Source organism: Apteryx rowi, unplaced genomic scaffold (assembly GCF_003343035.1).
Source record: "Apteryx rowi isolate R43461 unplaced genomic scaffold, aptRow1 scaffold_16, whole genome shotgun sequence".
NCBI lineage: Eukaryota > Metazoa > Chordata > Aves > Apterygiformes > Apterygidae > Apteryx > Apteryx rowi.
This window is the reverse complement of record NW_020447863.1, coordinates 4518050-4540690: the sequence shown is the minus strand read 5'-3', so window position 1 is coordinate 4540690 and position 22641 is coordinate 4518050. Positions and strand designations below refer to the sequence as shown.

Here is a 22641-nt window from a genome sequence, read left to right as displayed (position 1 = left end):
TTGCTTTTTATTATGTACTTGGTATTTTTTGACCTCTTGCAGCCTGCCTAGAAGGGGTCACAGCTACTCTGCAGTACCTTGATGAAGCTGCTCTAGGCTTTATGAATCTGGGACACTTCTACAGCACGGGCAGAAGGTTTCACAGGCTCCAGGGGTCTTGGGTTTACTGTGCTTGTGCAGCTTGTTGGTACAAATCGTGTGTGTGTATCTTGCTCAGAAAATTCTTTATAAAAATATGTCTCCAGTTTCAGGCTTCCCTCCTTCTATTCCAGCAGTCAACATCTGATTTGGAGGCTACAGCATCCTGTAGGCCACTTACCTCCTCTAGCAACAGAAGCAGAATAATTTAAGTGTTGCTGTGTTGTGTTGGTACTTTTATGCCTTTTCCATGACTTAGGCGAGCGCTCATGCAAGCACACAACATAAACAGTTATGCTGTCAGAGTTTCTAGATTCTACAGTACTAACTAGAAGGTTCCCATTGCACCAGGCTCATATTCCTGTTACTTAGTCTCCTGCAAGTTGTATAGGCAATTCTTATTTCTCCTCATACAAATGGATCTTTAAAAATGGATCTGCATTAAGAGCAGAAAATGGCTCCACAGGTTTTCAGCAAGGCTGATTTTTTTTCTTCTCAGTTGCACTGTGTTGGTACCGTTAGATTTAACAGCATCGCTTCTGGCTTGCACTGAAATGCACAGGAGAAGTCTTTGACCCCCATACTTGCATCATGTTTAGTCTGKCAAAGAACAAAGTGCATTTCCTAAAATGAAATGATTAATTGTATACCCAGGATGTGGAGGTCACAGCAGGAGTATTAGAAAGGCGCCTTCAGTTTGCTGTCATTGCGGTGCTAAACGCATTCATATCGCTGCTTTTGAGGCTCCCAATAAACAGTCAGGTGAGTCACAGTGAACTCGACTGGACCAGTGAGCACTTAATGAAGGCTACCTCATCCTGCTTGTTCCCTCCAAGGAACTGTTGGAAATAGAAGGGCTGTGTTTCCTCCTCACTGTCTCATCTTCCTCATCCACCTAAAACTTTCATGTTGCTCATGACAAAYGAGTGTCAGAGGTGGATTTCACCACATCGCACATTATCTCCCATTTGGTAAATTAGTAATACACAGACGTACCATTCTGCAGGCACCTCTCTGTCCTGGCTGCTTTTTCAGCCAGGTTGAAGGCCGGGTGGGCTTTTAAACGATGATATTTTAAAATCGAGAACAGCTTTGATTTATTGACCTGCTGCCTCTATGAATCGAGCTGTCTGGTCTGGCATCTGGAGATAAGAGGCTGTCGAGTAATTGCTTATTATTGACTGATTGCCAGCTTGGGCCCTTTGCTTGAAGAAGAATCAATAGCAGTCAATCTTCAAAGCCTAAACTCTTAGGGAGTATGACTAGTTTCCAAATTGGGAATGACAGGTCAGGGTAACTCCATATCTGATATCCCAACTTCGTGTTAGGGTGTAATCCTGCAACAGAGAAGGAAACGCAGAACGTGATCTTCCTGCATCAAGGCTTTCACATCTGCCTACTTTTCCAGCCTGGGATTTTTCTTTGCAGGGCTTTTCAGGGACAGCTGGCACCGTGACTCCAAACCTCCTTCCAAGGTGTTGGAGCAGTCCCAGCACCACCTGATGGCAGTGGGAGGCGAGGGTCGCGGCGAGGAGCGGGGTGAATGTAGACATCCCGCGTTAAGTCCCCCAAGGCTTAAACAGGGAGGGGTGGCTGAACAGCCTGTGCTATGACACATCCAAACCAACCAGTTTGGAAGCTTTCTAAATAAAACAAAGCGTCTATTTTAGTGCACGGTAACAGAGATTTCCTTTCTGTGGGTGCTTCTATTTAGGTGACAACAGAACAAAATATCGAGTGTCACCATACGTTTTATCATCCCTTACGGATCCTGTCGCTATGGTGAGCATTCGTTTTAAGCAGCAGACATAGCCCTTATTTAACACTCTCGTGACATGTTGCATTTTTTTGTGGATTCACAGGTAGAGTTTAGGACATACAGTTGGATTCACGGCATCAGAGGCGTTTGAGCCTTTAAGAAAAATGTTTAGATCTTTGTAGTGACTCAGGTGAGGTCAGACAACTGGATCGGGACTCTCACATTTTTGGCTTTGGCTTACTCCGGATTCACCTCAGCTCTCGGAGGACAGTAGTCTGGTCTCTTGAGCGTCCTAGACCCAAGCAGGCATTTAAAACCCAAAATAAGAGCCTTTTAGGGAGGAGGGGGAGGCTTGCATTTCTATCAGCTACGAAGAGTAGTTAAGCGAGGGGACATAAAATAGATATATGGGAAAGGGAATGTCACTACAGTGGTAATAGGGGAAGAGGAAAATGGAAGAAGGGAGAAGAATATATTTTTCTCAAGAATAAATATTTATCTTTAAGTCGGGAGTTTTCTTTTAACCAGGAAAGCTCTGATCCAAGGTGCAGTTTGGGGTGAGGGACAAATACCTCCAACAGAGCAGTTTAATTATAATGCACAGTGACCGCGGAATAAATGGACAAGATTACTTGAACAGCCCTGTTTAGATACTGGATTTGTTGCCTACTAGCAAATCCTCATTTGCATGGGTCCTTAATCTGTAGAGTTAAATGGGTCTCGGGATCTGTTGTCTACTGTGCTGCAGAGTTGAGMACTAGATTTTTAAAGCTGTTGCTTTTTATTTGAACACTTCTCCCCCCCGTGCCCCAAATTATCTCCCCTGGCTTTTTAAAGCAGAGATGATCCAACAAGTGATACAAAGGAGACAAAAGAAAAATCTGCCCCTGAGAAGGAGCTGTTTTGACTTAAGATTCAGTGGATGAACTGTCCACCAGCTTGTGGAGGAAAAAGTCAAGAACAGACATTTTAAACGTGGCTCACAGAGCAACCACTAGCCCCCCCCGCCTGAAAGGGCACATTAATGTGAAATCTTTTAAAGTCATTGGAGGTAGAGAGTTGGACAGAGAGCCCTCCTAGGACTTTAGAAAGGGCTTAGCACTTATTTATGGGGCTGCTTAACTTTGCATGTAGTCCTGAAATGGCATTTCCTCGTGTCTGCAGCAGCCTTCATTTCATGAAATGGATGCAACCGCTGAAAAAAGATCTCGCGTGAGCATGCTCACTGGAAGATTAATCCTTTAGAGGGAGTTGGAGAGTTAAGCTACTGTAATTTCTCTGCAGTTGGCTGCAGTAAACAACTGCTCTAAAGACACGAGGAAAAAAAATTGACGGAGGTATATGGGATTAATGTACATATCTTTTTGTGTTTCTACTTGCTGGTTGAGGGCTTGCTGAAGATTTGTTCTAAGAGAGCTGGGGAAGAGGGAGCTGTGTAATGATTTTATGGGTGACCTTCATGTTGTGCTTTCTTTTTCTCTTTTTTTCCTCCAGGCCAAAGTAATCCTATTTCAGCGCAAGGCCATAGCGAGGTACCGGCTTGCTTGCTAGAACTGGGCTAGAGCACCATTCTGCCTTCACGTTGGCTTAAACGAATGTATGGGGTGAGGCCTGCTGCACATTGAGCTGTGTTGGCAGAAGGGAGCAGAAAACACCTACTACTTTGTAGTTGCGATCAGAACCCAGTGGGACTTGATATATCGTGCGTCTGTTGGAAAGAAAATGTGTAAAGGGATTAGCTTTGACTGTCTGCAGGATAATAGTCTTTTTTTTTTTTTTGCTCCCCACTCCTCCCCATGCATGAGGAGCTGCAAACCCATGTCAGATGGGGGGGGGAAAAATGGGTGAGGTAATTTGGTTTTGCTTTAAAGGCTGAGCCCTTTCCGCTTGTCGAGGAGAGGCTGTCTTGTCAGCGAGGTAAGTGTTGCAGGCACAAGGATCGCGTTGAGGTGGAGCCGGGCTGCTTCCCTCCCACTGGCTGGTTTGCGGGGGCATCCTGGAAGAAGGAAAAACCACCGGTAGTTCCTAGTGAACCAACAGCTTTCTTATCTACTCACTTCCAGAGAGCGTGGGTGAAGGAGGATATTATTGACTGCCCTCGGTGCTTTGTAACGGCTTCAAACACTTAAAGCCCAGTGTTTGGCCAACCTGGGGATTCCCAGGAGTCCAGCAGTAACGTCCTGGTGACTTGCCTTCTCGAGCCCGGGAGAGGCAGAGCTCGCTAACCCCCAGCTTGCGTCTTCACTGCTTACAAACTTCTAACTACTCCTGCTGAATGACGAGGAAACCGAGGGGACGCGTCAGCAGAAGTTGCCTGGCTTTGAGGGGTGGGGGATGGCGTGGCGTGGCGTACCTAACTTGAATAAACCGCTCTCCTGCAGAGCTAGGGTTCAGCGAGATGCCTTCCCAGCAAGTCCCCAGGACTGTGTGGGTGGAAAAGGGACCCACCCTTCCRCTCTTAAGGAGTGAAAAATAATAGGTGCAACTGCTGTGCTGCCGGTGCCAAGGAAAAATTGGGTGTTGCATGGCTAGAGCATTAGTCCTGGTGTTACCCGTTGTTAATTTATGTCCAGGAGCAACAGGATCTGTTTGCAATGTCGTGTCTAGGAAAATGGCTTCGTGTTTCCTTGAAGTGGCGCGAAGAAGGGAAGAATAATGCAATCATTTTCAAAGGCCAGCGGCTCCTGCTAGATTCATCCTGTGACGGTTGTGAGCTTACGTGCAGGACCCAGGCGAGCGTTGCTGCTGGCGGCCGAGTTCAGAAGGGCAGTTCTGCTGCAGACTTTGCTGAGGCAGAGATGCTGTGTATTTGAAGAAAATTTTGCCACCCCAGTGTTGATTATTATTATTATTATGATTTTTTTAGCTTAATCCCTCCTTTTCCCCTCCTTTCCAGAAGCTCTGGCTAGCACAGATTGTCTGTTCTGTGGATGGTTTTAGGGAACATTGATGGGTGTGTGCGTAGGGGGAATAATTAGCTACAAAATGCAAATAGATTGTTTCTTGCTGTTCCCAAATCATTGTAATTTCTGTGAGGATGGGTTAATTACATCTTTGTTTTGATGGGTGTAAGGAAAATGATAGAGATATAGAAATATAAATCCATATAGGGAGGGGCAGTGTTTTCAGTCTACTGGTTTGGAATTCATGAGAACAAAGACGCGTCATCTTGAAGGACTGTGGTTCTGGAAGGATTTAGCAGTGTTACATGTTTCTTAGTTTTGTACGAGTGTTTTCTAATACGAATTTTCATCTCATGCCAGTGAAATATCTGTCACCACTACAGGGATTTTCAGTCTGAGGAAAACTGTGCGAAATGCTGGCGAAAGTACGTTTGGTTGAAGGGCTGGGCGACGGTTTCTTGGAAAAATAAAGGTGAAAGCAAGAAAATTAAAATAACCCTTACAACTTAGTTCTGGATGGGATATAGCAAGAATGCTTCATTAACCTGTGGTGGGTAGGCGGGGAGCTGCCCAAGGCCCCGTGACACCAGGACTGTGGTCCATACTGCTGAACTAAGGTGGTTGTCACTGATGTCTCTGCCCTTTTGCAGCGGGTGACCTTAGGGCGCCCGGATCCTTCCCTGCCATCCCTTATTGCAACCTCACCAGCGAAGAGAAAAGAATTAAGTTCATCACTAAAACAATTTGGACCAGCTTTGAACTTTTTCCTCCGGTCTTCAAAGCAGGCCCCTTCCCTTGTCCCTTAGGAAGGTAACCTGGGGCTGTCAGGTCTGGTGGCAGAACGCAGGGGAAAGACTCCAAAAAAAGGAGAAAAGTGGCACTGTTTCTTTAGTGCCCAGCCTGTTGGCCCCAAGCCTTCCTGCTCGCACCAGGGAGCAGGGCCCTGCTCCTCTCCTGGTTTTGGAGTAAAATAGGGAAAACAAGCTCAGGTGGTGGGGAGCATCCCCTAGCGAGGTGGGTGGTTGTCCTGGGGGCTGTGGCCTCCTCATCAGAGCTGCGCCCTGGGGAGAACTGCTGCTGAGAGGACGTACAGCTTCTCCACAGCAAGCTGGGCCCCGGAGGTCATGGAAAGCTGGCCACATCCAGATGTAATTCGTGTTTTGCCTGGTCTGACCTCTGCGGAGGTGTTCTTCGGCGCGTGGCACAAGCCCCAAAGCTGGCGTGCTCTTGCTGAAACAACCCTGTGCTGGGGAACTGGAAGGGAATTCAGTGCAGGTGATTCCTTGATACTTTTATGGAGATATGTATTGAGGGATTTCCAGGAGAAGCTGAGGGACTCCTTGCCTAATTCTTCTAAATTTGCAGGCTCCTATCTTTAGATTTCTGTTAGAAATTTCTGGCCTTACGTCTAGATGCATCTCTTGTTCCGTGTGCATAACTTGGTTCAGYGGAGGGACTGAAACCCAGATTTGGGACTTGCTCCCCTCTTTGCAATCACAGCAGCCAAGGGCTCTATTCCAAACAGAAAGAGAAGAAAATGGAAGTGAATCTTACAGGTGTGTCTAAGGAAGCCTTGTGCAGCCACAGCAATTATGTGAGGGAGAGAGTTACTGTGCTTGGTAATATATTTTGTTGCACCGAAGTCTCAGTCTTTAATAATCAAATAACGACCACTTCAAAGCCTGTTGTCTTTGCTTTCTTTCCCTTCTAATGACTTCGGCCAATCTTTAGGCAATTGGTAATGACTTTAAACCCAGACATTATGATAGAAGCTTTGTAATTATTTGTTGTGATGAATCCTCCTGCTGCTGTGAAGCAGTGTGGATGGGTTTCTGCAACGCACGGCATTTCTCCACATTGGTGCCTTACCCAGACTCACTTAAGAGGAATTTTATCTCCTGCTGCCCTGGCCGTTTTGAAATGCAGTTTATGACTGCGTTTCAGCTCTCTCGAAATGTGGCCCGAGCTCCTCACTTCTGCAACGTTGCTTTGTTCCTTCGTGCCCTTTCGCTTGCAGGGGCCGTGTCCTCCCTCCGGCCGGCTCTCCCCCTCTGCTTTTCGTCAGGACCCAAGGGTGGTTGAACGTCCCACACCAAAGCGGTGCAGGGAGTCTCCGTGTCTCCTCAGCCGGCGAGGGTGCTGCGTGCCCCGGGAAGCTGGTGTAGCGCTGGTTGGAGAAGGGACCAGAGCAAGCTTGAAAGCAGTGGCTGGAAAGAGAGGATTCCCTATCCCCCTTTTCCCCTGCGGCTTGTTGAGTTGGATATGAGAAAAGAATAAGTTTGGGCTCAGGGGAAGAGTGTTTTTTTTTTAAACCTGGCTGTGAAATTAGTAGAATAGCTATGTTTCCTTGGTGGATGAGGCTTAATGAGTTAATGAGCATAGAGGACACACATTGATGCTTCTGGATGCAAAGCGTTACGGAAGCAATGCAACACGGCTAGGATTCAGAAGTTACGCCTGGGAACATGCGGTCTGCAGGGAAAGGAGGGACAGAAGAAAACGTGTGCTTTAAAGATGTTTGTCCTCTTGCTGGGGATCGATCAAATGAAACGGTGCAGAAAAAGAGCAGCAATGCAAGATTGTGGGCTGCCTGGGGAAAAGGAGGAGAGAACAGAAGCGGGAGACGGACAGGGCTGAGCCTGAAAAAGGTTGGTTTTGAAGATGGTATTGAAAGACCGGAAGTGACATGGTGACTCCTAAAAAAATAAAGAGGAAACGAACCGCAGGTGATTCTTTGAGCAACATCTAGTCCGTGACCTACTTGCTGTCACAGTGATTTGCAGTTAGAAAAGCAAACAAAAGAAATCAGTGTTCCCGGCAGAAAAAGGCACAGATGGTGCAAAAGTTCCTTAGAAGTCGCCTCTCCAGCTGCTGCGACGTCTCCGCGGCCGCGGGCAGAGACGGGCACCTGGACGTTCAGGCACCCTGCGTGGGAAAGCAAAGGGAATAGCCTCAAGCCATCTATTCCCCTCTGGTGTCACAGGCTTGGGATCCTGAAACCAGGCTCAGATTTATGTGCTGGCTTAAACACGTGGGCTCTTTAATGCAAGAGCAGCTTGTTCCTCCAAGTGATGCAGGGCACTACGTAATTGGCCTGTCTGGGGCTACGACTCACCAGGACACGTTTTGAACATTAGAAATTGTTCATCCCTAACCTCCTTAATAATCCACTGCAAACTAAAAATCTGCTTCCTCCTGCTTCTGCTCCTTCAGGAGCCCCCACTAACTTGATAATTCTTAATCTCCTCTTATTTTCCAGATCATCAATTTGATTTCTCAGTACTTTTACAGTCCTTAGTGTTCCTGGGAATCTGCGTGCCCATCAATTATCTCTGTTTCCTTTTTGAGGCTCTAGCAACCTTGAACCAAAGTTCCCATGCTATTTATATACCTCACATTGCTTATTAGAGGAATCTTTCAGAAATAACTGTAGAATTATTACCAAAATATCCTGAAATTGTCTCGGTAGGTGATTATCTTTCTTGAGAATATGAACCTGAAGGTTTCCCTTTTCTTCTTGTTCGCTTCTGCTGTGGGGGGGTTGAGAGTTAAATGCCTTATCTTTAACTTAATTAACGTGTAGATRTACATGTGTGTCATGGTGTATTGGATACTTCTTTAACCATATTAACCATGGTGCTGGGAATGTAGAACATAGTATCACAAACCGTCATCAGATAATGACATTGATTAGCCATTAACTTCTCTCTCCTTTGCATTCATCCGCAAGCATTATCACGCAACCTTCCGTTGCTCGATTTTGAAACCAGTTCTAATACCATCTACAGTGGCTGAAATCCAAATAAATTCATTAATCTCAATAGACTCAGCATGGATTTCCGGGGAAAGAGGTTTGGATGGGAGGAGACCCTCAAAAGCTGGGACCTCCTGGTGTCGCTGCTTGGTGCAGGAGCTGCTCCGAGTYGTGGGTCAAGCCTTCCCCGCTCACATCCGGACTGCGTCCGGCTGGGGGGTTACTTCAGATTTACATCTGTACCAGCTGCGATCAGGAAGTGGCCCTCGTATCTCCTTTTTTTGGTGTCCTTTCTAAGTTGCTGTATAAAAAAGTGGTTGTTCTAAGAGTGTCTGAAACGAGTCTTGCTCCTGCTGATGACATGCAGGGAGTTATTTGTGAGTTAGCAGCCCAAGGTTATTTAACTCCAAAATGACACTCGCCTTGCAAACTTCATCCAAGAAAATCTTTTCTTCGGAAATAAAAATGAAAAAAGTCCTCTATTTTTTCAGAAGTTGTGAATTGTTCTCTTGTCTAAGCTGATTATTTTATTTATTCCGATAATCTTCTCTTCCAGAATAAAGGAAAATTAATTGTCTTCCTGTTTCCATAATGATTTGCCCTTCAGACAGTTGCCAGGCAAAGTGCTTAAAATCCGAAATGAAAAGATGGTGAATGTTTAAAATCATTGAGCTACTATAGGAACATGTTTGTATTTTAATGGGCTAGTATTCAAGTAGTCCCAGAGAGTACTCTTTGCTCGGTGCTCTGTAGGATTACGAGGTTTTTTTTCTTCTACATATTAAAATGGGGTCAAGCCTGCTGTGGTAGATAGTGCAAGTCTTATGTAGGATTTTGCTGGCAATATGGACTGGCTGGAACTGAAGCCTTAATATTAGACAGCATTAATGGGGCGTATTGTCCTTGTCTCACATTGTGCTTGTTTGCCGTCAAGTTGGCTTTGCAGCGGGTCAGTGCCTGGAGACGGATGAGGATCTGTGTCCTCGCAGGTGTGGTGGGACAGGGCTGTCACCGCAAGACAGTCTTACTGAGACCTGGCTCTTGGTTATTTTTAACTTTGTCCAACTGAAAAAAGGTTGGATGATTAATTTGGGAAAATGCTGGAGTGCTTCCTTAAAAGGATCAAAAATGATATAATATTCAGTGATGAATCTGAGAGTTAAATTAGAGCTTTTGCGTGTGTGTTGGTTGAGGAAGGGAATTTTGTATTTTATCACCTAATACATTCTTTTTTTTATGCCAGGCTTTGCATTCATGGCCTTCTCCTAGCTAGCTAGTTCTACTGGTGAAGCCAGTGTCAACCAGTGGCACAACTCTGGATTTAGACTGGAGTCTAAGGGGAGTGGTGGATCTGCCCTTCAGTTTGCCTAGTAGTTTTATTCCTAATTCACGCTGTAATGTCCGGTCCTCTCTTGCCTCTGCTGTGACTCGCAGGCTGAACGAAGAGCCCTACTACTCACCAGCAAGCCAGGATGCTTGGGATGGAGATCTGCCACTAGGCCACCATGGACACGAAGTGCTGAGGCCTGCGTTGCCCATCCCATTGGTCATGAATGTTTAGTTCCCGTGCCAGCTGGGAATTAGAGGCATTAGGGCCAGTTCCAACGCTGTATTTCAACACAGACAGTTAGCAAGAAACCACAAGGCAAGAAGTTCCTTGTACCTGTCGTGTATTTGCCCCTTCCCTTGTTGGGAAGTTGTTCCACAGGAGCTGAACGTAACCCATCGCAGCAGAGAGAGGGGTAGGAGTTAATTCATTTGCATGATCTTTCCATAGCACTTAGTCCAGCTAATAGTAATTTGTCTTACTTGGCTGCTGCCRTAATCCCATAAGGGATCCACAGGGAGAAGGCTCAGCGCAAAGGATCTGTAGCCCCGGGGTATTTCCATTAGTCGAAGAGCCCATGTGACGATCTGTTGCATTCACATCCAGAATTTCGCACTGCCATCTCAAGCTGAAAAATAGCGGAGATACATTTATGGCACAAAACTTCAGGAAACTACCATATGCAGCTGAGATAGCAGTTTGTCTCCCTAAGGTCCCTTAGCACGAGGGGAGGGAGGGAGACTCTCCTGATTACAGAGGGAGCTTAGGGAACCTTAAACCAGGTGTGTGAATATCCTCCTAAATTTTCACCTGCCGTGCCTTTAAACATCGTAAACCTGGCAGGGGAATTTGTTAATGAGACTCCCAATAGACTTTGGTTTTGCCAAAGATTGATTTAGACTCGGTCTCCATACTCCTATTACGAACGAGGTCTCTCTCCTCCCCCACTGAGAAGTCCTCGAGGGGTAGACTGCAGCTGAAAACTCTCCGGTTTTGCTTAGTCTTTAGCCGATACGGCTTGTCGTTGCTTGCTGCCAGCACGCTTGGCACATCGTGCGTAGTGTGGAAGAAGTTCTCCTTGCCAGAGTTTGCTGGAAGTGCTTTTGAACTGGCAAAAGTTGGGAAATCCATTGCAAGGAACATGAGAGGGGCAGGAGCTTGACTGGACTAGAATACATGCGGATTTGCACATCCGCACAACAAAGGATGGAAAAAGTGGGTGTTAACGGCTAAATTTTGCAAGGCCCCCTTACTCATTCTCAAGACCTTTTATGTCCCATTCAACCACCTATAGGCCTTTTTCAAATGAGAAGTGTTTTTACAGAGTCTTTTCCCCTGAGCTTTCGATGGTGCTTTGCAGGAGTAACTGTGTTGGTTAGCTGGGTGCCGTTACCAGTCCTGTGAGAAAATACCATTTTTAAGAATTACTAATTTTTGTCATCACTGCCACTAATGCTGATAATCCTGCTCTGTCGTGTCCTTTTTTCCTCCTATTCTAGTCGTTTTTCATGCAGGTCCATGAGGGAGTTTTAGTCCTTTCTGGATCTGATTCTGATCCCTGCTTTGTGAATGTAAATTCGGAGTTACTGGTCAAGTCAGTTGTCCAATGCACTGCATCGCTGTGAGTCCATCTGCTGTGGTCTGTGATCATTTGTGTTGATTTATGATTGGGCAGAGAAGGAACGAACTGGTGCCCTACCAGAATAGTAGGGTCCGACCTTACTTTGTACACCCAGTCCTGTTGAAGTAAGAGAAGTTTATCATACTCAGGCCCTCAGGAGTGTTTTCTCTTGGTCTTGTGGTTAGATTTGATGAGAATGTGACCTTAACAGTCTTTCTTTCCTCTCCCCTCTCAGCCCGTCAAATGATTATGTGTTACACATGCATAGGAGGTGGATTGAAGGAACTAATAGATCTCTTATGTCATTAACAGTGATGCTGTAAATGAGTGTGGAGTGATGTACCCGTGGCTGCATAATCTGGTCTTTCATCTTCCACAGCTCAGGGGCAGCAATATTATCCAAAGCAGGTAACTGTAGGTGCAGACTAACTTGCCTGGGCTGTCTGCTCAGCTCCTCTTGGTGAGCAACGCCCGCGAGAAACGCTCCTGTGAGTTCTGCATTTTGGTGGGAACAACCTGTTTCAACGCTCCTTCCCGCTAAGCGGTCCAGCCCCAGCGTTTTTGCTCGCGAGTGCTTTCCTAACGAACTCCCGGCATTCCTGCGTTACAATATTTGATAGCTCTGAAGGCATTTCCAGGTCCCGCTTGTGAACTTCGGCTGAAAGAGGAATTCACAGTGACTTTGCATCTAGTAGACTAGTCTACATACAAAAACAGATGTTCCTGGTATTTTTGTAAGAATGGTAACATTGTTTCGAATGTTTTATTTCTCTTTTTCCTGGTCGTGGTTTTCTTTGTCTCCCTGCACCTCTATGGTCACAGCGTAAGTGTTAGCTGCAAAATTAGAGCCATCTGCGAGGTCTGCGATTGGGGGTGGGGAGGAAGGGGAGGGGTTGCTTCCAAAATCTGGTTAAAAACCAAACTGCTGTGATTTTGAGTGGTTTTTCGGTAGCAGCTGCTTGTCTCGTGGCGCTTTTACTTTGGGTCTGGGAACCTGCAGGGCCCCATGGGCTGAAGCAGGCAGGGAGACACTGCATGGAGCTCGCTAGCTTATTGCCGTAGGCCCGGCTTGTATCTGTAAGGCTCATTTTTCCGCATTGCAAATTAATTTCTTTCCCCACAGAGCTATTGTCTGAAGGTTCACTGATAGGCATTTGTTATGGATTTTTTGGGGGGAGACAGAGCTGGAGTAATGTATGGATATATTTGTGTATGTGTCTATGTGCATATGTATTTTTACATGTCAGATGACTGAACAAACTTCCTTTTCTTTTTATGGAGTCCCTGCTGCGTTTGGAAGCAGGTGAAAACGTTGAAATGGCCGAGATGATGGCTGCTGGGCCTTTTCKGAGGTTTCTAGGGCTCAGAAAAAATGAGGAACGGATGGTCTAGACGAGGGCAGAAAACCAAAAAAATCACCCCCCAAACCAAAATCTTTACCAGGTTTCAAACCTCCCTTCTACCCCCACTTCCAAATGTGCTTTTTAAAGAATTACAAATGCTTGTTGGCATAGAAACTACAGGATCTGATTGAAGCATGCAAATGTAAAAGGAGCCATTCTGCATGAGCAACATGGACTGAGCCTCAGCAAAAGCTGGCTGAAATCTTTTTTTTTACGAGGCAAAGAAAATTGTCCAGATGTTGCTAGAATTATAATGGCACTAAATATTTAGGTTTTTTAATTTGCACTTAACTCCAAAAAGCCTTGAAATGTAGGGAATGCAGATATATTACCAGTGGGCTTTCATTTCTTCTTGAAAGAATCTGTAGTCCAAAAATATTGCTAAAATCTGCTTGGCTCTGAATAGTGCCAAATCCTCATTAAAACATGTGGATATTTCTGTGGCTGAGTCTGTTAGAAATGCATTCAGGATCCAGTTATGTTAAATTAAGCAACAACATTGGCCTGGGTGTTGCTTGAAATATTAAATGTGGCAGTCGGAACACCAGGCAAAATGTTTGCACATTTTAATCGCTCGATGAGTAATTTTTCATTTTACCCTGCACAAGGATGGGGAGCGGCGGAAAAGCCGCCCTGCTCTCCTCYGTCCCGCGAAGGCGCTTCATCTTCCCGCGTGTTTCTTGGTCGAAGCTGTTTCCTGCCGCGTGGCCGGACTGGTCCTTCCCATGCCGTGAGCGCGGCAGGGCTTCGCCATTCCGAGTGTCGGTGCGCRCGGGCAAAGAGAGCCCTGAAATGCAGCTCGTGGTCGGCAGCGCCCTGGGACGTATTTGTGATATAGAGGAGGTAGAAAATATTACTGCTGGGCAGGATTTTTGATGGGATTTYGGGGGCTGTTTGTCTTCAAATTGGRCAYRTTTTAAAAGTAGGTCCRTATTTTTTGTCTTTTTCATTGCTTAAGTTTAAAACTGAGGGTAGTCAGGCATATATATATATATAAAAAAAATATATAAATATATAAAAATATAAAATATATATTAAAAACTATATAAAAAATATATATTCACATAGTCTTTTGTTTTGGGGGCTTTTTTGTGTGTTGCCACCTGTGTTGTATTAAAATAAGCACCCAGCTGAAAAGTAAGAAACGGGCTCATGTTGCCAGTACCTGTCGCTGGCTCTATAGCGTTTGCGCCTCTCTGTTGTCAGACATAAAAAGGGCAGCGTGGAAGGGCGGCAGGCTCCAAATTCAACCGTGCTTTACTTCTTCTGCTAAAACCCCCCAAAAAAACCTCAAAAAAGAAAGTACGTACGTTTCTGGGGGATAGTTTGGATTTTTTAAAACTGATGCTTCAGTGCAATTTCCTGTATTATTTTAATTTGATAATCAAACGTGTGATGAAAACGCAGGATCGTTAATGATTCACTGTGGAAGAAAGCAAGGAAGAATATAAGGCRTAGTGTGATGGAGGTCATCGCTGTAAATGTGCTCTGCAAAAGCAAACGGGCGTGCTGGGGCAGGGAGGCAGGGATCCAGGTTCGGAAGAGACAGAAAAATAAGCGCCAGCCCTTCTCTGGTTAGTTTTTATGACTGTGAAACGTTCAGTCCCTTGGGTTTGAGGCTCTGCTCACCTCTTGGGGTTAGAGCAAGGCCAGGTTCTGCGAGCCCCCATCACCGATGCTCTTCCTCTGTGCCCYGCACATCGCTAGGTTGTGGCCTCTGGCCACTGAACCTCGCTGAGGTCTTAGGAGGGAAGAGGTCTTAGGAGGAGATACGTCCATGCTGGGCAGCGCCAACGAGGTCCTGCGGAGGAGCTCCGATGGCCAGCTCCGAACGCAGGTCCGGTTGTCCCTCTCTTCTTGGCTTTGCCAGCTTTGCTGTAGYGGCCTCATAGCACAAATTGGCTTCTTCAGGCAGGTGCTTAGTTTACTTGAGCAGGAGTAACCGTACGCTTAAACTGTGCTGCTGACTTGGACCAAAGTGCCCTGAAGCTTGCAGAATCGAGGGTGCAGTACCCAGGGGAGAGGCTTGAAGATGCGCTCGTCCGCCAGCTGTCACGTGAGCTGTTCATGGCTGTTGTGCCTGCACGGAGACCCTCTTCCTGGAGTAACAAGGTGAGGTTGAAGGGAGATGGTTGTCTTCACCTGAGCGACCTTCACTCTTTCTGAGTAAATATGACCGCTGGGAGGCTTGATCAAACAGTCAAGTTCCTTGTTACCAGGAATCTCCAGATTAGGARCTTTGTAGCAGAGAAATGGGTGTCTGATATTGCCTGAGCCCTTGGCTAAAAAGCATGAAATTGCAAAACTGTACCCTTTTTGCAGGATCTAGACAGTCTGGTAGGCAGCCAGTGCTGCCAGCGGACTCTTTAGTGGGAGACTTCAGTTCCTGACCTTGTTCCAGCCAAATTTCAATTTTATTTGCAAAAGGATGTTGCTCTTCATTGTTTATAGTGGGTTCATAATTTCACTGCACTAATACTTGTTTAACACTTCACCTTACAAGTGGGATGGGTGCAGCTGAATAAAAGTTTTTCCTGTTTAAAAACTTAATTTTCAGACAGGAACTTATAAGACAGCAGGATCATTATCCAGGCAGGAATCAGTAGGCTAATGTTTTAGAAGAACCTTAAATAGAGGATGGTAGAACAAGAAAACTCTTCCTTGTAGTCCCACATGCATGAATGCATGGACATACATGTTCGGGATACACGCATTATTATTTTTCATTTGTTGGGCATGAATGGAGAAGAGTATTTAGGTTTATTGCTAGGTGGTAATAGGATGCCAGAAACCACTCCTGTGGCCAGTAGAGTGCGTGTGTATTTTTGGAGTGAATTTGGTGGGTTTTGAGACCAGAGCAGAGATCTTGGCAGAGGTTTTTTTTTCTTTTTGGTTTGTTTCCATGTAGGCTCACTCACTTTCGGAGGGCAACATCTGCAAAATAAAGCAGTCAAGTCTCGTTGCTGTCTGCACCTCRAAGGTGAGCAGCCGGCTCTTTGTTTTAACACCTGCCCCAAAAGGACRGGAAGAAAGGATTAGAAGGAGAGAAGTGCGATGGAAAGAATAAATTAGAAATGGAGCAGAAAGAAAATACAAGAAGTACAAATAGGGGAAGAGAGAGAAAAAAYAACGTGGACGATGCAGCTCTGAAACACGAGGAGTTGTGGACACGCGCGTACCAACAGTTACAGGTAGAAAAAGCACTGCTCCCAAAGCAAGGCTGAAGGGCAGACAGCTGAGTGTGTGGACAGGGAGATGGAGAACAGGTGAAGATGGCAAAACCAGGCAGAGATTCAGAGGCAAGGGCTGACCGTTATCTCTGTAGCAGATTGCAGAATATTTGCTCTAAATGTCCTTTATGCCAGTGATTAAAAAGTGATTAAAAAAAMCCACAGAAAACCCTGAATATTGATACAGTGCTGAACTGGAAGGAATGACCATTCCCTTCTCCTCTGGAGCTCTTCCAAGGGTCTCTGATTCCCATCGTTTAAGAGAGGATAGAAAAGGTGGCCATCTACCAGGCTGAGAAGTGTTCTGCTTTTGAGGGTCTCCAACAAAACCTGTGAATGATTAAATGTAAAGAAAATGAAGCACGACTATACCTGGCTAATGAATGAAGAACTTGTGTTAAGTCATGTTTCCCAAGGCACAGCAATAATGTTTCTATCTTCTTATGGTTGTGGCCATATGGCTGTGGTATTACACTGGCCYCAGTGCTGAAAGTGCTATGGTTGCATCAAGATAGATGACTCTTTCAGCATCTCAGCCTGGTGAAGACAAAGCATAGGCTTTTTTGACCTCTATAGCTAGCTTAAGTCAATTTGGTATTTTGTCCTGTATTTACTTTAACTGGCTGTTTTAGGATAAAATTCTAGCAGAGGCAAGGTAATACCATTTTAACTGTCGTGTCACCAATCTTCAGCTAGCCCCTTTAATATAGACGTGCATCTGCTTTTGCGGTGAAGATAGATCCTCCATTTAATAACCTGTTGCATGGAGCGAAAGGAATGAAGTGTCCCGCTAATAGACATTGCGAGTTATGAGCAGCTGCCAGAGAGCGTGACGCGGTGGACTTTCCTTCTTACCAAGAAGTTTGGCTTTCACTTCTAGAGGTGCTTTAAGTGTATTTGACAAAACCTTTGGTGAATTTTTGTAGCGAGGTACAAGCTGAGTTAACCTTAATTCTATAATGATCTTCTTGTAATGTAGCTGTGCAAATGGTCCCTTGGGATGTGACTTTTTTTAAGCAAAATGATGGCAGCACCCTTCTTTCTTCCCAAGCAGAGTGAGAGAGTTCTGAAGCTGAAGCTTAATGGATGAGCGCAAGGCAGCATTACAGGGATCCAAAATGAGATATAAGGATGGGGTAAAAATAAAGGGAAAAGCCTCCCCCCAGTTACTGGGCGCAGTTGCTTTACGTGCGCTTTGCGCCTTCCCCCCATCATTTGGATCTGAGCAGAACGTCCCGTTTACCAGCATCCCTCGCTGCYGAGTCCATTTGGCTGTTTGAACACGTGGTATTAGCATTTCTTTGCAGACTGGTCTATATGAATTATGCTGTTTCAGGAAGAAACAAAGGTTTTATGTACTTGYGTTATTTATGAGCCATGTTTCTCTTCCTTTCTGTTTTGCTTTCTGTTTGTGCATAGCAATGGATGGAGGCTCTTTTTGCATTTTTCTAGTTCAGAAYAAAACTTTGATTCATGACATCCGTTCAACCTCCTTGGGAATGGGGCATATTTAGATTAGTAGTGTGATAGGCAGGGCTTTACAGGAACTTCTGCAATGCTTTATTCTCTCCAGAAAGGAAGAAGAGGGTTAAATGCTGTTTGAAATGACAGGTGTCTTGGCTTGCTTTAAAACTGGTCCTTTACACTGTTCCTCCTAAAGATGGACTTAGAAAAAAATATTGGTGCTCCAGGCATGTCAGTGTATTGACCCRTAAATATTCATCCGTGCAGGTTTCACGCCAACGTATGAGGCATGTCAGGAAAGGGGAATATCAGAAATATTACTGTGATAATGGCGATCCCCAAGGGATTTCCCATTACAGCCATCTGAGCTCATACAGTTACAATGATCTGAATAGGCCTCCCCCCCCCTTTCTTAAAGGGAGAGAAAAGGGGGGAAAAAAGGCACTTAGCAATCCCTCCCGTTCCTGTGGGAATGTCCTCTACCAGCAGGCCAGCTTTGGAAGCATCTGTGTTTATAGCAGATGCCTGCAGAGACCTTGCACCGGGTTTGGCAAGGGGAAGATTGGGGACAGACACATCCAAGGAAGCTCGTGGACTTCGATAGCGCTCTGGACTTAGCCAGGAAAAGCCCTTTTTTGCTTAAAGCCTGTTTTGTTTAGGCTTTTAGAAGAATGGTACAGGGTGCACGCTGCAGAAGAGGTTACGGAGGAGTTTGCTTCCTATAAGGGTTCACTTTGAACCAAGGTCTTGCAAAGGCTAGATGAGGGGACGTTTGGCTGGAAGCAGCTCCGTGCGTTTCAGCGGGGGCTATTTTTGGAGTACGGGTGTCGGGAGCGAGCTCTGTAGCTAAGCTACGAGGTGCTTTGCCAGACCAGCGTTGCAGTTCCCTTGTCAACGCTGCTTTCTAGCAAGAGCCGAATGCACACACACAAAAAAAAAGCTAAATGATGTTATGGCAGGTGATCTACCAGCGCTTAGCTTGCCTCGAACCCGTCTGGGGAAAGATCATCACACAGACTGCGCGCGGCTTAATGAACGTGCCATGGTAACGCCGTGCGAGACACCTCCCTGCGCCGCAGATGTGTCTGCGTTGGATGCTGTCTCTTGCCGACCGGACGGGAATCCCAAACATCTTCTCGGTGGGCTGTATTCTGCCCTGCCGGCTGCTCTTTCTTCACTTGCCGGGTGGCAGCGATGCCTAAATTCGGTTCCCTGAACGCAGCAGCAGTAATTAATGACAGGCACACGGGAATAAGCTGGCTTGGTGAGATACTCGGGTTCTGGTTTTCTGAAGTCAGCGACGGYGATGCTCCAGCTACTGCTAAGCTTCATGCGAAACTCCAGAGCTTTCAGCTACTTACTAAGCGAGTGGCTCACAAAACTGCTCGAGGAAAGGCAGCTGGCTTAGGCAGTCCTCGAGTTTGTTTAATTGAAGCCCGAGAGCGATCAAGCTGCTGCCGAAGGCTGAACTCGGGCTTCCTGTCTCAAAAGAAAAAAAAGCCTCTTTTTTTTTTTTTCCTCTTGACTCTGCTTTGATTTTATTTTTTTGCTGCCGCCCTTGTGCGTGGTGTTACCAGACCAGAATGGCAGCACTTCCGCCTGCTTTTTCTCCGCTGTTCAGGCTGCCGGAGGCGGGAGGGGAAGTTGCCCAAGGTCAGGTCCGCTTTCGGGGCAGGCTCCAATTGGGGACTCAAGCTCCGGTAGACACCGTGGCCCGGAGGAGGGCTGAGCCCCTCCGTACACAGCGCTGGAGGGGTGAAACCCTGCTCCTTTCCCTTCCCTTGTGGAATAAAAACAGTATGTGTTCAGCATCCTCCCCGGTAGACTGCTTCTGCCTGCCCCTGCCGTGCTGCCAGAAGAGATTTTGGCTGCTCTGGCCAAGGGAAAGCAAAGACCGACAGCGGCTGTCGTGCTGAATCGCAGACGTTTTAAAACGCTCATCTTTCCCCACTCTCTCTAGTTCAGATCTCTGAGAGCTAGTAACGTTACTGCAACATCTTGTGGTTTTCTAGTGGTTGTTGCTGTATTTTGACACCTTCAGCTGAAAATGTTTRACAAAATCAAGCCTCCTTGTGAGGCAAGTAAACTGGTATTCTGCACAGGAAAAAAAGRTGGGAGCATTTGAGGGAAGGCATTTTTTGGCAGAGAGGTTTAAGTTTTGATGCAAAACTGGTGCTTGATTTTCAGGCGTGCTGACCATTCCCACCTTGCTCTGCAGTGTCACTCGAGGAGGAAGGTTCTTGGCAGGTTTGAAAAGCTCTCTGAGCTGACCACCCCAAATCAGTGTCTCTTGGTTTGAAATTTGTTTTTCTACGAGCTTTTGTTTGGGTCGGGATCAGAATTGAGCTCGTCGTTCTAAGGCTTGAGCTTTAGCTGCCATCCTTGCGTTTGTCCTCTGTAACAGAGCAAGGCTTTGGCATCGTAGCTCGGGGAACGCAGTCAGGTAGGACTGTTTAGTTATCTGGGCATTGAAGTAAATCCCATGATGATCTTCCCACGTTTAAATCTGTGTTCGGAAATCTTCAGAAATACTTGGGGCCCAAGGCAGAGGCTCTTTGTTCCTTGGACAGACGGGGTGGAGGGGAAAGAAAGGGAAGGGAAGCAAGAGTTAAATTTGTTAATAAGTAGTGTAATCTCACTAAAATTTCCACTTTTGCTTTTGTTTCAATACAATATTGTCACACAAGTGTTTGTCAGGTGTTTAATTCATATACATATAAAAAAAAAGTAACGGAGCTCATTGCCTTTGCTTCAAATGCATTGACACGCACCTGTGCTATGCAACAGAAATCTTCTAGTAAGTAACTTCTCTGGATTTCTTGATCCTGTTGATCAATTTAGATCCTGTTGATCAATTTAGATCTGACTGACCTTTGATTGTGTCCTGATGTCACAAATTCACCCACATGACATCCTCCTGCTTCAAGACTTGTTTGACAATGAGCATAAAAAGCATTTCAGAGACTAAAAGTTTGCTGTTCTGGATAAATATTTCCTCTCCCCTCCAAAAAAAAAGTTAGAGGGAATATTATGGGAAAAATGCTAATAAAATTGTTGTTTATGTTGATGTGTTTTACTTATTTTTGTTTTTTAATAATGACGAGATTTTCAAGGGAGTGTAAAATGCTCAAACTTCACTGAAGATGCAAAGACAAGATGTCTCAAGGAGGTTGTCCCAAAACATTCTTTGAATGTTGCCCCATCTGACCTACCCCAGATGACTCAGTAAATCAGCAGCAGAGCATCTAAATCTAGGTCTACTATTTCACATTCTTCTGCTCCATACATTTGTGAAAGACCATTTCAGAAACTTTTGGCAGTTAGTGCTCCGTGCCTCAGTTTTTCCATCTGTAAAATGGGGGGGGGGAGACTAACGTTGTCTACTATTTCCATCTCTTATTATAAATAGCTTTATAAAAATTAAGTATTTTGTTGAAATATATTTAAGCAAATCATGATATATCTGTTTCTTTTTTCATGATGATTTTTAAATGCTGTTTTCAGTATTTCAGTATATGCTCTTTTGATCAGGAAGAACTAGATTTCTTTCTTTTTTTTTTTTCTTCTCTTCTCCCAGAATTCATGGTGGCTAGAACACTGCCAAAAACTCTTAAGACCATGACATTGGTTGGGATAAAACTGGGTAATTATTATAATTGCTCACCAGAGTGAGGATGCATAGATTTGCAGAGTGTAGGCCGAGGGATTTGCTTCAAGGATTGCTTCATTGCAGCAGGCRCGGAAACCTGCATTAGTCCTGTTAAATGCTGTTCATCAACATTTGAAAAGTCAATGTACTGAGAATAGATTCATTTTTCAAGCTCTAGGGCAAGACCATCGTGGCAGTTTTGCTTGACGTTTGCAGGGGTGTTTTCCTTTTGTGCTTTTTTTATTTTTATTTTTTTACAAGATACCTTCCAGGTTACTGCATTGGTTCTACTGTGAGCGTGTCCAGGAGGACAGTTCTCTGGTTGCTCTCTCGGTACTGTGTCATTTGCAAGCTAAGAATCTCTTTGGCATATCTGCTGTTTTGGAGTCCAAGGCCTAATTTTCAGCAGTGCTGAAGCATTCTGGATTTGCCTCAGCTTTAGTGCTGAACTGATTGTTCTAATAATGAAAATGGGATTCTCCGGGGCACCGCAAGGCTTTGCTCTGGGCATGGAGGAACGATCCTTTTCTTGCTCATAGCAGCTTCCGCAGGTGCAGCTCCATTGACTGCAGCTGTTTTGCTAATGGGTGACGCTGGTTTGAATAAAAGAAGAATCAGCCCTGCTCCCTTTGTGTTAAGGTAATCTTCTCAAGTAGAGACTGCAACCCATCTTGAGCCCAAGCGTGTTGGGAAATGAACTCTGTGCTGAGTCAGCCTCTGGGTGAGCCTCTCTAAGGAGCCATAATTTTATTTGCTGTTCTCATGTGTGTCCATTTTACTGCCTATTTGACAGATTTTTGAAAGGTGCTGAGCTCTTGTAATTCCAGGTGAAGGCTCTGGAAGGTGCAGGTACTGAGTGTCTTTGCAAATTAGGCTACGGATAATTCAGCTCTGACACTTCTTGCTCTCCCTCCTGTTTCTTGCCCACACTGAGAGGTTGTGTGTCATCACTCTGGGATTTATTGCCTTCAGGATGAGGACCTTTGATGTAAGCAGACTCTTTGGGAAGAGTTATGGCTTCAAGAAAGGCTGATTTTCCACTTAAGCCCTAATGCATGCCCTTGACCAGAAAAAGTTGGTCTTAAAATTGGCAAAGCATATCTAGAGGAGGCTACTGCTTTTTTTATTAAGCTTGTGTTCACTCTTCAGTTTGTGTTGAAAGCAGGTATGTTTTGAACACTACTAGTGTATTTTTGGGAGCTGTGTGTTAGGGGGCAACACACAATTTCCCTCCTCGATTGTTCATCCACTGGAAACAATGTACCTAGCCGAGGGTAAGCAAATGAATCCTAATTTCCTTCTCTTCTACCTCTCCCCAAGGAAGCGATATAAATGCCATGCCTTGAGCATACGTCTATTGAGGAAAAAGGGATTTTTACATACTGATGGACCG

The 22641-nt window shown here is 45.4% G+C and overlaps 1 protein-coding gene across 3 annotated transcripts in view; it reads left to right on the top strand.

The window, feature by feature from the left end:
- Positions 1–22641, top strand: part of EHMT1 (euchromatic histone lysine methyltransferase 1) — a 127633-nt gene that overhangs the window by 17783 nt on the left and 87209 nt on the right. Inside the window, exons 1-2 of one of the 3 annotated variants that reach the window (XM_026059727.1) lie at positions 3200–3234; positions 3392–3429. The exons of 1 other annotated variant lie outside the window; for it this stretch is intronic. The gene's annotated coding sequence lies outside the window, so the exon portion shown is untranslated. Of the gene's footprint in view, positions 1–3199; positions 3235–3391; positions 3430–19826; positions 19847–22641 lie in introns of those variants that run through there. One more of the 3 variants, XM_026059728.1, reaches the window with a different exon arrangement.